The sequence below is a fragment of the Moschus berezovskii genome, chromosome 12 (assembly GCF_049115385.1).
Source record: "Moschus berezovskii isolate FMDL1 chromosome 12, NW_MosBer_1.0, whole genome shotgun sequence".
Classification (NCBI taxonomy): domain Eukaryota; kingdom Metazoa; phylum Chordata; class Mammalia; order Artiodactyla; family Moschidae; genus Moschus; species Moschus berezovskii.
Window position 1 is genome coordinate 21,162,054 of NC_142471.1, and position 15,231 is coordinate 21,177,284.

The 15,231-nt window shown below is 36.8% G+C and overlaps 1 long non-coding RNA gene across 1 annotated transcript in view; it reads right to left on the reverse strand.

Annotated features, from left to right (window-relative positions):
- The window catches only part of LOC129555794 (uncharacterized), a 243,003-nt gene extending 229,378 nt beyond the window's left edge, over nucleotides 1-13,625 (reverse strand). The window contains exon 1 of the long non-coding RNA XR_008685812.2: nucleotides 13,500-13,625. This is a non-coding gene — a long non-coding RNA (uncharacterized LOC129555794). The remainder of the gene's footprint in view (nucleotides 1-13,499) is intronic.
- Between the last annotated feature and the right edge of the window lie 1,606 nt (nucleotides 13,626-15,231).

Genomic DNA, 15,231 nt, shown 5'->3' on the forward strand with positions numbered 1-15,231 from the left:
AAAACACAAGCAACAAGTAGATAAGTTGGAACTCATCAAGGATACAAAACTTTGTGTTTCAAAAGACATTTTCAAGAAAATAAAAATACAACCAATGGACTGGGTGAAAATATTTACAAGACACATATATGAAAGGGGAATTGTATCTAGAATACAATATATATATATATATATATATATATATTAAAACTTAACAACAAAAAAGTCAAACAACTCAATTTAGAAGTGTATAAGGGACTGCAAGGAAATCCAACCAGTCCATCCTAAAGAAGATCAGTCCTGGGTATTCATTGGAAGGACTGATGTTGAGGCTGAAACTCCAATACTTTGGCCACCTGATGCAAAGAGCTGACTCATTGGAAAAGACCCTGATGCTGGGAGGGATTGAGGGCAAGAGAAGAAGGGGGCGACAGAGGATGAGATGGCTGGATGGCATCATTGACTCAATGGACATGGGTTTGGGTGGACTCCGGGAGTTGGTGATGGACAGGGAGGCCTGGTGTGCTGTGGTTCATGGGGTCACAAAGAGTCAGACACGACTGGGTGACTAAACTGAACTGAAGGGATCTGAACATATATTTTTCCAAATATATATATAAATGTCACATGAAAAGATGTTCAACATCACTATTCCTCAGAGAAATGCAAAGCAAAACCACAGTGTACCACTTCATAATCATTAAGATGGCTAGAATAAAACAGATAATAAATAAGTGTTGGTGAGAATGTAGAAAATTTGGAACCCTCACACACTTACAGTGGGAATGCAAAAATGGTACATCCACATTGGAACAATCTAGCAGCTGCTGTTAATGTTAAGCATGGAGTTATCATATGCTCCAATAATTTCACTTCTGGTACATACCCAAGAAAAATGGAAACATATGTGCATACAAAAATTTGCACACAAATGTTTAGGATAGAATTATTTATAATAGCCAAAAGGTGAAAATAGTCCTAATATCCATCAATTCATGAACAGATAAATAAAATATATCTATACAATGGAATATTATTCAGCAATCGGAAGAAATGGATACCTGTACATGCTACAGCAGGATGAACTTTGAACACACAATGCTAAGAAACTAGTCACAAAGGAAGAACCACAATATGATTCTATTTATATGAGATGTCCAGAATAGGCAGATCCATAGTAGCTTAGTGATTGCCTGGGGCTGTAGGATGGGAAAATGGGGTATAAGGGCAAAAGTTAATGGATATAGGATTTCTCTTTGAGCTAATAAAAATATTCTAAAATTGATTATGGTGAGGATAGTGCAACTTTGTGAATATACTAAGAGCCATTGAGTTTTATACTTTACATGGGTAAATTGTATGGTATGTGAGTTACATCTCAATAAAACTTGCAAAAAATAACCCTAGTGTAAAGGACTCTCGGAATCTTTTCTTTTCCACCATTCAACTAGACAGGACTTTCATTCTCTTTGTGTAATGAAATTAGAAATGTTTAAAGAGGATCACACATATAATATAAACATGTCTGTGTATACACACACATCATACACCCAAATTTGTATATATGCACACATATAAGAAATAGCCTGAGACACTGTTCAACCGTTTGAGCATTCTCTCTCATTTCAGTCAATCACAGCCACTTTTCTCATACTCTCCCTATGGGTTTTATGACCAGGACCAATTAGACAGTATTGTTTAATTGGATTGTGAAGGCCTGCCAACAATTTAGTGAATTACACAGCTGTCACATCAGTACATGAGTGATAGTTGGCAGAGAGACAATAACAGTAAGAAAAGCACCCAACGTACCAATCACAGGAAAAAGAAAAAGCAGACTGTTTCAAAGTACCCATGGAATCATTATGGGGAAAAAAAAAAGCATACTTTAATTTCTGGATATTTTGCATATGGAAGCAAGTCAAGAATACAATAGGAACTCAATAATTGCCTGACCTCACTTCACTCTTCTCAATGCACATACTAGGGTCACTGTAAGACTTTATTAGATTTAGCCCATGGTATTATTCTACATATGAAAGAGATGCTTCTTTGGTGGCTCAGATGATAGAGAATCTGCCTGCAATATAGGATACTGGGTTCAATCCATGGGTCACCCCCCTGGAGAAGGAAATGACTACTCACTCCAGTATTCTTGCCTAGAGAATTCCATGGACAGAGGAGGCTGGTGGGCTACAGTCTATGGAGTAGCAAAGAGTTGGACATGACTGAGCGACTAACGCCTCATGAAAGACAAGCATTCAGAGTCCTGGTTTTGGAAAGTACTGTTGGAGACACAAGAACTGAGTAAACCAGGGATGGAAGGCCACCAAAACTCCAGCCAATCACTCTGTCCTTTTTTTCAGTGCTTCACATATGGACCAACCGTCTAACTGGCCTAAGACATGGCTCATATCATGCCATTCCCGGTTCACAAACCATCATATACAAGGAAAGTCCAAGTTCCTAAAGCTTTCTAAGATTTGGCTATTGGTTCCCTCACTCATATTAACTGCTGATGAATTCACCCATTAACCAGACGTACCGAACTCCTCATTGTTCTCTCAAATGATTTTTGAAATTTTCTTTCTGCTTATGGTAATCCCACTGGCTACTGAGAATGCCTCTCAACTATTTCTGCTTGCAGAAATCCTAAAGATTTTCCACAACCCAGCTCAATAGCCTCAACTCACATAATGAAAAGTTATTTGCAGATGTCTACATTATTTAATAAACAATAAATTCCTTGTGGTTATAGGAAGTTTAGTTCATTTTTGCATACTTAATAAAATCTGAATTTGTGCCTAAAGATTACAATAATCATAGTATTAATAATGTAATTATTATGTGAATATTCATGTAAATACACATATATGTGTATATATATTTCATTTTGCAACATTCAGATTTAAAATAAGATCACATGTTTTCAATATTTAGATCAATATAATCCTCTAACATACTACTGAAAAATTGTTCCTTGTTCCTTTCCTGCTTTCTCCTACTTACTCTGATAGGTTCATAACCCCACATTAACAACGCAGGGCAAGGGACTAGTCAGGGACACAAATGCTTCACGGAGAAAGAACTGAGAAGCTTTCCACTGCCTTAGAAATCTCTGCTCTCTAGCATGCTTGCATTATTGCTGTAAATAGAAAGAAAAAGAGGTCACTCTTCTTGCAGTTCATTTCAGTCACTGTTTCCTTGTATTCTGGTAAAGGAGACTTTACAAAGCTACATTTTTTGTGCTTGTTGGAAGAATCTTAAATTCACATACATTTGTATATTTTTCACATTTTTCTCCAAGGAACATTCTGAACACTTGCATTTTCAAGCTTTAGCCTAAAGCAATTGCAGAGAACGATAGGTAGTTATTCCCCTAACACAGCTTAGAGTCAGATATTGACTCCAAGTAATAATCCTCTTCTCTTCTTCTCAAGCTAAGTTCCCATCAAGGGTCCATTGTCTCTTTTCCTGCTTGATGGCCTCAGTAAGACCAAAACTAATGTATCAGACCCATACTTCTTGCTTTTCAGTCACTCAGTTGAGTCTGACCCTTTGTGACCCCATGGACTATAGCCCCACCCCACCCCCAGGCTCCTCTGTCCATGGGATTTTCCAGGCAAGAATACTGGAATGAGTTTCCATTTCCTTCTCCAGGGGATCGTCCCAATCCAGGGATCAAAACCCTGTCTCCTGAATCAGCAGTTGGATTCTTTGCCACTGAGTCACTTGGGAAGCCCTACTAGTAGTGTGTCAGAGATGTCACCTAGTAGTTTGAATGTTGAAAGTGAAAGGGTCAAAGAAGTACATTTAAAATTCAAGATTTTCTTGCCGACATATTATACTTCAATGAATCGGACTTTGTTAAAAAAAAAAAAAAGAAAGAGCAGAATCTTAATCCTCTTCTTCCCAAGAGCCTTCATGGTCTTACTAACAATTTCATAACTCCTTTCGCAGTGATCTCAGATCTTGGCACTTCAAAAGTTATGGGGAGAGAACCTCTGTTAGGCCAAAGAAATGTCCAGGCCCACTCTTTCCTGACAACACATTGATATGAATAACGTCTTTCAAGTTATATTCTTCCAAAAGAGATTTAATGTGTCTGATGCCAGAAATAAAGGCAAATAATAAATTGTAAGCAGAAGATTCTCTAATTTAAAGCTAACTGAAAGAAAGGGGAAAAAAGGAGATAGCAGGTAAGTCAATCAAATATAACAATTGATGATAATTTCTAAACTCCCTTAAGTTCTGTTATGTAAAAGGTGTGGTATTAGGTATGTTTAATGTAGATTTTTCTCTCAGTCCTGTCAACTAACTTGTTGTCCTCACTGACTGAGAAAGTGGAGAATCAAGCAATGTAGAAATGTCTCGCGGGGACTTCCCTGCTGGTCCAGTGACTGAGGCTCTGTCCTTCCCATGCGGGGAGTCTGGGTTCCATCCCTGGTTAGGGAACTAGATCCCACATGCCAAAACTAAGAATGCTCAGCACCTAAAAGAATCTGTGTGCCACAATGAAGACTGAAGATCCCACATGAGGCAACTAAGACCAAGCACAGCCAGACAAATAAACAAATATTAAAAAGAAAGGTCCTCCAGTTCATCCACAGGGTGAATGTTACACTAAATAGTATAGCTGAGATATGTCTGATTCCACTACCTAAGTTATTAGTTACCTAACCCACCTGTCCCATTATAGGTGCCCATTTATTAGATTATTAATAGAACTCCAATACTTTGGCCACCTGATACAAAGAACTGACTCATTTGAAAAGACCCTGATCCTGGGAAAGACTGAAGGTGGGAGGAGAAGGAGACGACAGAGGATGAGATGGCTGGATGGCATCACTGACTCAGTGGACATGAGTTTGAGTGAACTCCGGAAGTTGGTGATGGACAGGGAGGCCTGGCGTACTGCAGTCCATGGGGTCGGAAAGAGTCAGACACGACTGAGCAACTGAACTGAACTGCACTGAAGCAGTTTCACATTTCTTTAAATATGTTAAACCAACTTCATCCAGTTTATTATAGATTTTTCATATATTGATAAAGATATATGAAACAAATATATATTAAGTCTATTCAGGGTACTCTTCTAGGGTTAATTATACTGGCTCCTTGCTGTCTTAGCATTTTGTATTGACATCTATCACATACATGTTTTCTTCCTGTACTGTACCACCAGGGTCTGATGAGGCAGCAGTATTATCATTTTGCTAAAAGTAATTCCTATATTATATAATACTGCATCATTGCATTAAAAAATAACAATTTTCTGCTCTGTAACATTTTATAGTGGCTGCAATTGTCATATAGCCATTATGATCACAGTGCATTCTACAGATCTCTTACGCAACCAGCATTCCTTTCATCAGTTTTTTTTTTTTTTCTTCTTTCTCTCTCTCTCTCATTTCATGTGTATAACTATTTGGTGAAATTGTATTTGGATTTGGGAACTATGTTCTTGAACTCAGCCATTTAAAGGGATGAAAAAAAAATGTGTTTTTGCCTCTTGCATTGCTAGCAGATCTATCAAGCTTTCATTCTTGCCTTGGGAACCTCTCTGGTGTAATAACAGTGACCGATGAAGTGAATACCTTCTTGCCTATACAAGTACTGAGAACAGTGACCACATATTGAGAGGAACTCATCCTGGAATAAAACTCCAAGTATTTCTGATTAGAAAACCTCTTATACTTTTCCATCATATAGGTAGGAAAGCTAAAAAATAATACTAGGTAGTAAAAAATCCACATACAATTTCACAAGACTATGACTCTACAAGATCGTATGTACTAGTATATAAATAAGGAACTGGGAGATAAAGACAATGTATAAATTGTCTTTGTTCATTAGCATGTCTGCTAAAAAATCAGGTTAATTTCTTGAGGGTTAGATACTTCTTTCATAAATTTGCTCATCATCATCATGCTTGCAAAATACATATGTTTTATGTTTTCTTTTTTTTCTAACAATTTTCCTTTACTCGAGGTTAACATTATGTGTCCTTCAGACGGTAAAGATACACATGGAAATATGTATATTTCCAAAACTTGTGGGAAAATGCTTTGTGATTCGAACCAGGAGCTGCCGTGTTTCACACACCCACTGATCTCTACTGTTCTTTTTAATGACAGGTTACAATGAGGGGAAAGAACATATTGTCGGTTGTCGGACAGCCTTGCCATTTACCAAGTGTCAGAGAGTAAGTTACTTAACCTGCTGAACCTCAGTTTTTTCACCTTGGATATCAAGATAATGACATGTACACTGAAGAGTTCATGAGAAGATTAAATGAGATAATAAAGCACATACACAAAAATCCTCCATTTTATATGGAATTCTTAAGAATGGTAACTATTAATATCACTATTGCCTCTAAGGTTATATTAAAAAATATAAATGGTCAAACAATAACCTAGAACAGTTTTGAAAATTTCAATATGATTGCTGCCCAGAACTGCATTTTCTGAACCCTAACAGCTGTTTGTCAAGTGTAACACAGGTTGACTAAGGAAAATTCCAATGATGAGAATCTTTTCTGTTCAAGTTCAGTAACATTGCTGAGGAGAAAGCAGCTTTTGATGTCACTGTCCGTAAGCCAATCCATAATTTTAAGTTAGAGAGTCATACTTCTTCCATTAATGTCAGAAGGGAGAGTGTCCTTTAATATACACATGCACACTCACTTGTGTGCACTTACATATACACACTGTAGTCAACTCACTCAGGTGATATATGGTAAATAGAGCTACAAAGGAAAATAAAGGAGGAAAGAAAATGGATAATGTTGAGGAGGGAGGTCAGTCAGTTCAGTCAGTTCAGTCGCTCAGTTGTGTCTGACTCTTTGCGACCCCATGAATCACAGCACGCCAGGCCTCCCTGTCCATCACCAACTCCCTGAGTTCACTCAAACTCATGTCCATCGAGTTGGTGATGCCATGGAGGTAGTGTTATTTAAATAGGGTAGTCAACAAAGAAGTATCATTTGAAAAAAATACTGAAAATAATGAAAAGGCTACCATAAAATTAAGTAAGAGTATTAGACTATTACAGGCTAATGCAAGAGTACTCCAGGCTGAAGGAACAAACAATGCTAACACCCCAAGGCAGAAATGTGCTTCCTCAGGTCAAAGAAGAGCAAGAAGGTCAGAATGGTTGGAGCCAGTGGTCAAGCTGAGAGGAACAGGGCCCTGATCTCTAATATGGACTTTCATTTTATTACAAGGCAGGAAGCCAATAGAGTTTCAAACAGAAAGAAGAGTAACATGATCCCAGAAGCTATTTAAAAGAATCACTATAGCTTATGTGTAGAGATAGACTGTAGGGTAGAAGGAGATGGACCCAGTGTGTGTAGGCAAGTATACAATTTTAAGCATCAACATCAGAGAGAGGATATTTACAACCTTGAGAACAGGTAAGACCCTCTAAGGAGTTTTAAGTATCAGGAGGTTCATTCCCTGGGATACTCTAAAAGTTAGGGGTTGGGAAATTAAGAAATTAGATTTAGAAGAGTTGTCCCTGAGATCAAATTTAAACCAGGAACTTCATGTTTTTCCAGAAGACAGGTGAAAATGAATATCAAAGGAGAAGGTAGAATAACTGAGTCAAATGTTGTCAATACGTCAAGAGTCTGGGCTGACAATTTACCATTGGACTTAGCAATGTGGATGTCATTACTCTGACTGGAGCAGCATCTGCAGATTATTAGTGGAGAAAAATTTGTTTAGAATGAATTCAAAAGACAATTGGGGGAATTCCCTGCTGGTCCAGTGGTTGAGACTCTGTGCTTCCAGTCCTACGAGGTGTGGCCCATAGAAGAAAAAGGAAAAAAAAAAGAATAGGAGAAAGACAGCAAGTATTGACAACTTTTTCTAGGCCTTTGGCTATGAAATGAGGATAGGACTCCAGTAGAGTGTGATGTCAAGAGAAGGTTTGTTGTTTTCTTTTCTGTTGTGGTGATTATTGCTTTTTGTTTGGAAAGTGTAATCTTTTTCTTATTCTTCCCCTGTGTCCTGGGGGTGAGCATGAGTTGGAGGATGGAACTAATGGAAATAGACTTGAAACTTTTTCATAAATAAAATCTTTGTGAAAAATCTTTCTTTCCAAATCAGTCTTGTTTGGAATCTTTTCTTGACATCTAGTGAAGGGAATGACATTAATATATAAAATATTCTAAGACTGTTTGGCAATGGGAGCCTTCTTACATATCATAGAAACGTTAGTATCTCTTATTTATTTATATTGGGTAGACAGTGTTTCTGGTCTTTTTGTTATTGTCTTAGAATACTTAGGATGAATAAATGCTTATTCCAGTGTAGAGGAATAATTGCCACTTTAATCTGTCTCCTTGTCATTGCATCTTAGGGGACGTCCTGTTTCTGGTGGTTCAGAAGTCCTGACTTACTTGGAGCCAAATATTACCCTTTTGCTTACTGCTTTATATATGTATGTATATATATATATATATATTAATCCTTCAAATTGTGTTCCAATTAGCGCCATGCAATTTCCTTGACTCATAAATGAAGGAAAAGATTAAGGCAATTTTTCAGAGGGGTCCAGCTAGCTCCCAGTTTGTTGACTTTCAGAACTGTAAACTATTAATAGAGCAGTTAATAAAATTTGAATAAATAGACTGCATATTTTATTAAAGTATAGATACTTTAGGACAGACACAAAAATTATTCCACTGCTTCCAAACCTGATGATGCCAGCTATGATTATGTTTGTAATACATAATGATGTAAATCAAATAGGTAATTTAACTACACAATAATGTAATGAACTATTATATAAACTTATAAAATATAAACATTAAAGGTTGTTGGTTTTCTTTCATGAAAAATAAGCTGAATCCTTTCGTAAATAAATAAAATCATTGAAAAATTTGCTATCAAACTAAGTATGGCAAGATATCTTCAAATGGTTTGGAGAAAACAATTACAAAAATGTAGACTTCTACGGTCAACTTTGTTAGTGTTTTAAGTTCTTACACTAAAGGAAAATTGTAAGTAATGCATTATGTACCCATGACCTACAAGATGACAATTTCTTTATACATCCCAGATCTATAGAAAGTATTTGTCTCATTAAAAGATTGGTTTTATTTAGTTGCTAAATCATGTCTGAATATTTTGAGACCCCATGGACTATACCCACCAGGACCCTCTGTTTGTGGGACCTCCCAGGCAAGAATCCTGGAAATACTGGAGTGGGAGTATACTTGCTATTTCCTTGTCCAGGGAATCTTCCCAACCCAGGGATCAAATCCATGTCTCCTTCATTGGCAGGCACATTACTTACTGAGCCACTTGGGAAGCCAATTAAAAGATTGGTGAATGGATATACATTTGAAAGTTTTAAATGTAAAAAAAAAAGTCTCCTTATACACCGATTTTTATGATTTCCTACTTTAACCAGTTTTTATATTAACTGACTATGAGAGTCAGGGTTCTCCAGTGAAACAGAACTAATAGGAGTTTGGCCACCTCATGTGAAGAGTTGACTCACTGGAAAAGACTCTGATGCTGGGAGGGATTAGGGGCAGGAGGAGAAGGGGGCGACAGAGAATGAGATGGCTGGATGGCATCACCAGCTCGATGGACATGAGCTTGAGTGAACTCCGGGAGTTGGTGATAGACAGGGAGGCCTGGTGTGCTGTGATTCATGGGGTCGCAAAGAGTCAGACATGATTGAGAGACTGAACTGAACAGAACTGAGGTGTAAAAGAGATAGGCATATGACAATATTATAGATTATGGATGTATGACACATTATAGATTATATGGAAAGATATAGTGACATTTATTATAGGAATTGACTCACATGATTGTGGAGCTAAGTCCCATGACCTGCTGTCTGCAAACTAGAGAACCAGGAAAGCTGGTTTTGTAATTCAGTCTCAATTACCATCCCTGGAACAGGAAATGGCAACTCACTCCACTATTCCTGCCTAGAGAATCCCATGGACGTAGGAGCCTGACAGGTTATAGTCCATGGGGTCACAAAGAGTCAGAAATGACTGAGCGACTAACACACACCATCCAAAAGGACTGGGAACTAGAACTGGATTTAAGTCCCAGTCCATATTCAAAGGCCCAAGAATCAGGAGAGCTATCTGTATCTGAGGGTGGAAGAAGACTCATGACCCAGGTTAAGAAGGTAAATTTGCCCTTCCTCCACCCTTTTGTTTCATTCAGACCCTCAAAAGGATTGGATGACACCTCTCCATATTGGTGAGGCTGTCTTCTTTACCAACTCAAATGCTAATCTTTTCCAGAAACAGCTTTACAGACACCCCCAGGAATGATGTTTATCAGCTATCTGGGCATCCCTTAAGCCACTCAAGTTGATGCATACAATTAATCATCACAGTGACCATCAAAATAGTCACAGTTTTTACTCTGTTTTTCAAGTATTTTTTAAATTTATTTTAATTGGAGGCTAATTACTTTACAATATTGTGGTGGTTTTTGCCATACATTCACATGAATCAGTCACAGGTGTACATGTGTTCCCCATCCTGACCCTCCCTCTTTGTTAAATATTCAAGTGGCTTCCTAATACAGGTAAATCAATATTTAGGTTAAATTTTGCATTCAACTCTGTTCTAATAATCTTATAACCTAAGTATTTTTCAATGTTATTACAAGTCTTCGAGATAGTAAATATTTAATAATTGGTTCAACAGGGGCCAACCCAGTTAGAATAGAATTCTGGGCAACTGAAAGTTAACGATTGCAAATTCTGGTTTCCCATTCCTGAGGTTTCTTGACTGAATCCTTCTTTCCCCAACTACCTGTGCTGAGGGGGCAAACACTGAGCAATTTCACAGAGACCTACATACACCAAAGAGAAGAAATTTGATTGCTCACTACACTGAGATTATATTTATAGCTAAATTTCTCTTTTACCTATAACTTCCTTTAAAAACAATAGGAAGTCCGATCTGCTGGAAAATGGATGGATGTGGATACATTCAAATGAGTAGTACTTAAATAGCCAATTAATGCTTTGAGGAGAGGTCTGCATGTCAACGTGCTCTTAGGGATACACTAAGAAATATATATTAATATAAATCTTGTACATGAACGTTCATAACAGCACTATTAGTAACAGCTCCCCAAATGAAAACAACCCAAATGTCCATCAACTGATGAATAGTTAAGAGGAAGGAAGTTTTGATACATGTTGCAATATGGATGAACCTTGGGGACAATATCCTAATCCATAAAAGAAGCCAGTCACAAATAGGTCACATATTGTATGACTCCATTTATAGGAAATGTTCAGAACAGGCAAATGTAAAGAGGCCAGAAGTAGATCAATGGTTGCTAGGAGTTAATGGAGGAGGGAAAAGGGGGAGACTGTCAATGGGTACAGAGTTTCTTTCTTTTCTTTTTTTGTTGGCTATGCTAGGCAGTATGCAGGGTCTTAGTTACCAGACCAGGGACAGAACCCATGCCCTTTGCAGTGGAATATAGAGTCTTAACCACCGGACTGCCAGGGAATTCTCCATGGTTTCTTTCTGCGAATTTAAAAATGTTTGCTGATATAAAAATATTCTAAAATGATTGTGATGATGATTGCACAACTCTGAATTATTTTGAAAAATATTGAATTGTACACCTTAAAAGAATGAATTTTATGCACACTATAGCACAATAAAGCTGTTTAAAAAAAAAAAGAAAGGAAGGAAGCTGCTCTTAATGGGCAGAAGTTTTGCCCACCACATTCTCTGTGGGTCTCTAGTTTACTGAGTAACTTTCTAATATCCAGAAGTACATTCCTCCCACCTCATATCAAAGTATGTAGTGTGCTATCTTCTCTACCTGTGTTACCTCCTCGATCAGTATATTTTTTCCTAGGTTCTTACCTAAAGCAAACAGAAGTGCAAACTGAAGTAACTGGCATTTCGAAAAATTAGAGACATCACACTGAGCTGTAATTCCACTATGAGCAATGGGAGCCATCTTAAATGTAGAAACATATCAGCAATTTTGTCCCTTGCCAAGAGTACTTAGGTTTCAAAATGGAATCTTAAAGACTCCCTTTTTAATATTTATCACAATTTTTAAAAATTTATTTATTTTTAACCAGAGGATAATTGCTTTACAATATTATGTTGGTTTCTGTCATTTATCAACATGAATCAACATATTCCATAGGAATATATGTGTCCTCTCCATCTTGAACCTCCCCCCACCTCTAGCTTGTCACAGAGCACTGGATTTGAGCTCCCTGAGTCATACAGCAAATTTACACTGGCTATCTAATTTTACACTTTTACCCTGTATGACCTTTCATTGCTAGGGTTGTACTGGCAGATCATTTAAAGACATCTAGCTAAACTGTATAGTATAATTACACTGTCACATAAGATTTTATATGAAATTAATGAAACACCATTCACTTTAGACAAGAACTGTGAAAGCTTAGAGCATTCTCCTGGGGTGCACTTTTTCCTCTATTAAATCTGTCTTAAGGAGGGGGAAAAAAAAACAAAACCTTCAAATCATATTGCAAGTATTTACAATTCAAGAAACTAATTTTGCTGAGTGTTTTTCTATATTTTGTTTGTTTTCCTTAATTTGAGGATATTAAATTTCCTCTAGTCTCTCAAGAATATAGAAGTGTTTAATGAAAATCATTAGAGAAAAATTTTAAGAAAAAACAAAAACAAAGAAACATAAAAATGTGATATCTTAGAAATATTCATTACCACTCATTGATCTCCAAGTAATTACAAAGTAGAAAAGCAATTAATTCTCTTGGGGTCTCAAATCTCAATATGCTCTCTCTAGATATAAAATATAATTATTTTTCTTTTTTGTGTTGCATGTATGAAATTTAAATAACTATGTCTGGTTAGGGGATGCAGAGGAACAAAATGCACACCAATGTCAAGCAAGCAGTTAAGTTTCAGTAATGATTTTATTCATTTTAATTTGTTGAGATGAGTCCTCTTTTTTATCAGTTTTAAGAAAACAGGAAAAATGCAAAAAAAGCATTTGCCCTTTTTAACTTGTCCAGCTCTGTTTGGCATTGACATTTGTCTCCCATATTCTCCTTTATTTATCAACACTGTTTTCCAATTATTCATTTCACTTCAATACATGTTGCATATATGTTATATGCTAAATGTCTGGGCCACTATCCTACTTAGTGAAGGGATTCATGTATCTATACATATATATATTTATCACCCTCCTTCTTCATGACAGATACATGCTAAGCACTTGAAATGCAAAATTGAACCAAGTCATAATTCACTACCCTCAGAAGCCTGGAGTACAGTACAGTATTTCTCAGCATATATTTATTTTTCAGTATGGGAACTGCTTTTAAATATTAAATAATTTTGAGTACCACCCCAGATATCAGAAGAGTTATACTTTTATAACAGAAAAATATAGTGAAAATAAAGCTATTATGCTATGAAATCACTTTAAACATGTTGACATTTACTTATTTTACTTATTCATTGTATCTATCTATTTTTAAAAGAGAATACTTACATATGTAAGAAGTAATATTCATTTTTGGATTAAGGTCTAGAATCCTAGTTAGACTGTTTTGAATTCGATTCCCAGCTGGTCCGGCTACTTGCCAAGTAGACTTGGACACGTGCTTTGGCTTCTTAAACTCTCTTCAGTATAGGAAAATGGGCCAAATAGTCTACTTCTTAGTGTTACTGTCAGAATTAAATAAAATGACACATGTAGGTAATTGTGAGAGTCACTGGTACAAGTTGGTTTTGAAAACTGATATCTTTTGAAATGTTTATTATTATAGCTACAGCAATGCCTGGGAAGGATTTCAGAGTCTCATAAATAAGGAATGGGCACCAGCTGAGTCTCAGGGGAGAAGCATGTGTCTGAAAGAAAGATGGCAACCTCTAAAAAGCCTACAATGGATAAAGATTTTGCCAACAAATCACAACCCTCATTGTAAGGATGAACTAAGTATAATTCACAGGAGATCATGGACTTTGTGTCTTCACTATTGGCTAAAGCAGTTCTTGGCACATTGTAGACACTCAATGACTACTTACTGCATTCATTAACTATTGCCAAAATTTGAAGATAAGGTGAAGGAAGGAAGAGCCATTAAAAGCTCATATCTATGGGTGAAGAATCTCACAAAATTATTTTATTTAAACCTGGAGAAATATATAAAGGAATTTTATTTTTTCCCATAATGCAGAGCAAAATTCAAAATACCTCCAGAGAGTGCTTATTTCTCAGCTTTACTCCAAAGTTTTGACTGTGTCACCTGTCACCAAACATAATATTTTAATACCTGTGCCTTTCCGTTTTTCTGATTTTCACTATTCAGATCACCAGTTTAGTTCAAAAAATGCCATAGGCTTCAGTGTAGTAGGGCAATCTTAGAAAACACAACTTTAAAAACTGAACAGTTAACACATATACAAAAGAAAAAAAAAAAGCCTGAACATCAGAGAAGGGCAGATCTGAAAGGCATTGTTAATCTTATACCTTAAAATATGGATGAATTCATTTTATGAAAAATATATGAATACTGTGAAGTACAGGTAAAATGGGTTTCATTTTCAATAAGAACACACTGTGACTCTAATGTTCCCATTTCCACTTCACTTTCCTGGAACTCACAACAAATGTCACTTAAAAAGTGCATTTAACTCCTCCCTGGAGAGTATTAAACTTTTAAAGCATTAAAAAGTGCCTGCCAATGGAAAGAAACTCATTTACAACTTGAAGATTAGTAGTTGTCTTCCCACTGAATCCTAAGAAGCGAATTTTCACATCTCTTCACTCATACTGCATTCAGCATACCTGTGAATCAAACCAACACAATGATCTCACATTTAAATTTCTGGTTGGTATGAGATTTTGTCCTTCTGTAATCAGTAGTGAGATGGGTACAGTAAGGATGTCTCTTATTCAACGCAATGGTACAAAGGTCATTAAAAAGTCACCAACAGGAGCTAGGAAATGTTGGGGGCGGGAGGAGAAGAGGACGACAGAGAATGAGATGGCTGGATGGCATCACCGACTCTGAGTTTGAGTGAACTCCGGGAGTTGGTGATGGACAGGGAGGCCTGGCGTGCTGTGATTCATGGGGTCGCGGAGAGTCGGACACGACTGAGCTACTGAACTGAACTGAACTGAGCATATACCATCCCGACATGTCTGGAATACATAAAAAGTAAACAAAACTTGTAAGCAAAGGGTTCTGTCTAGAGTAAGTTAATAGAAGGTGACTTAG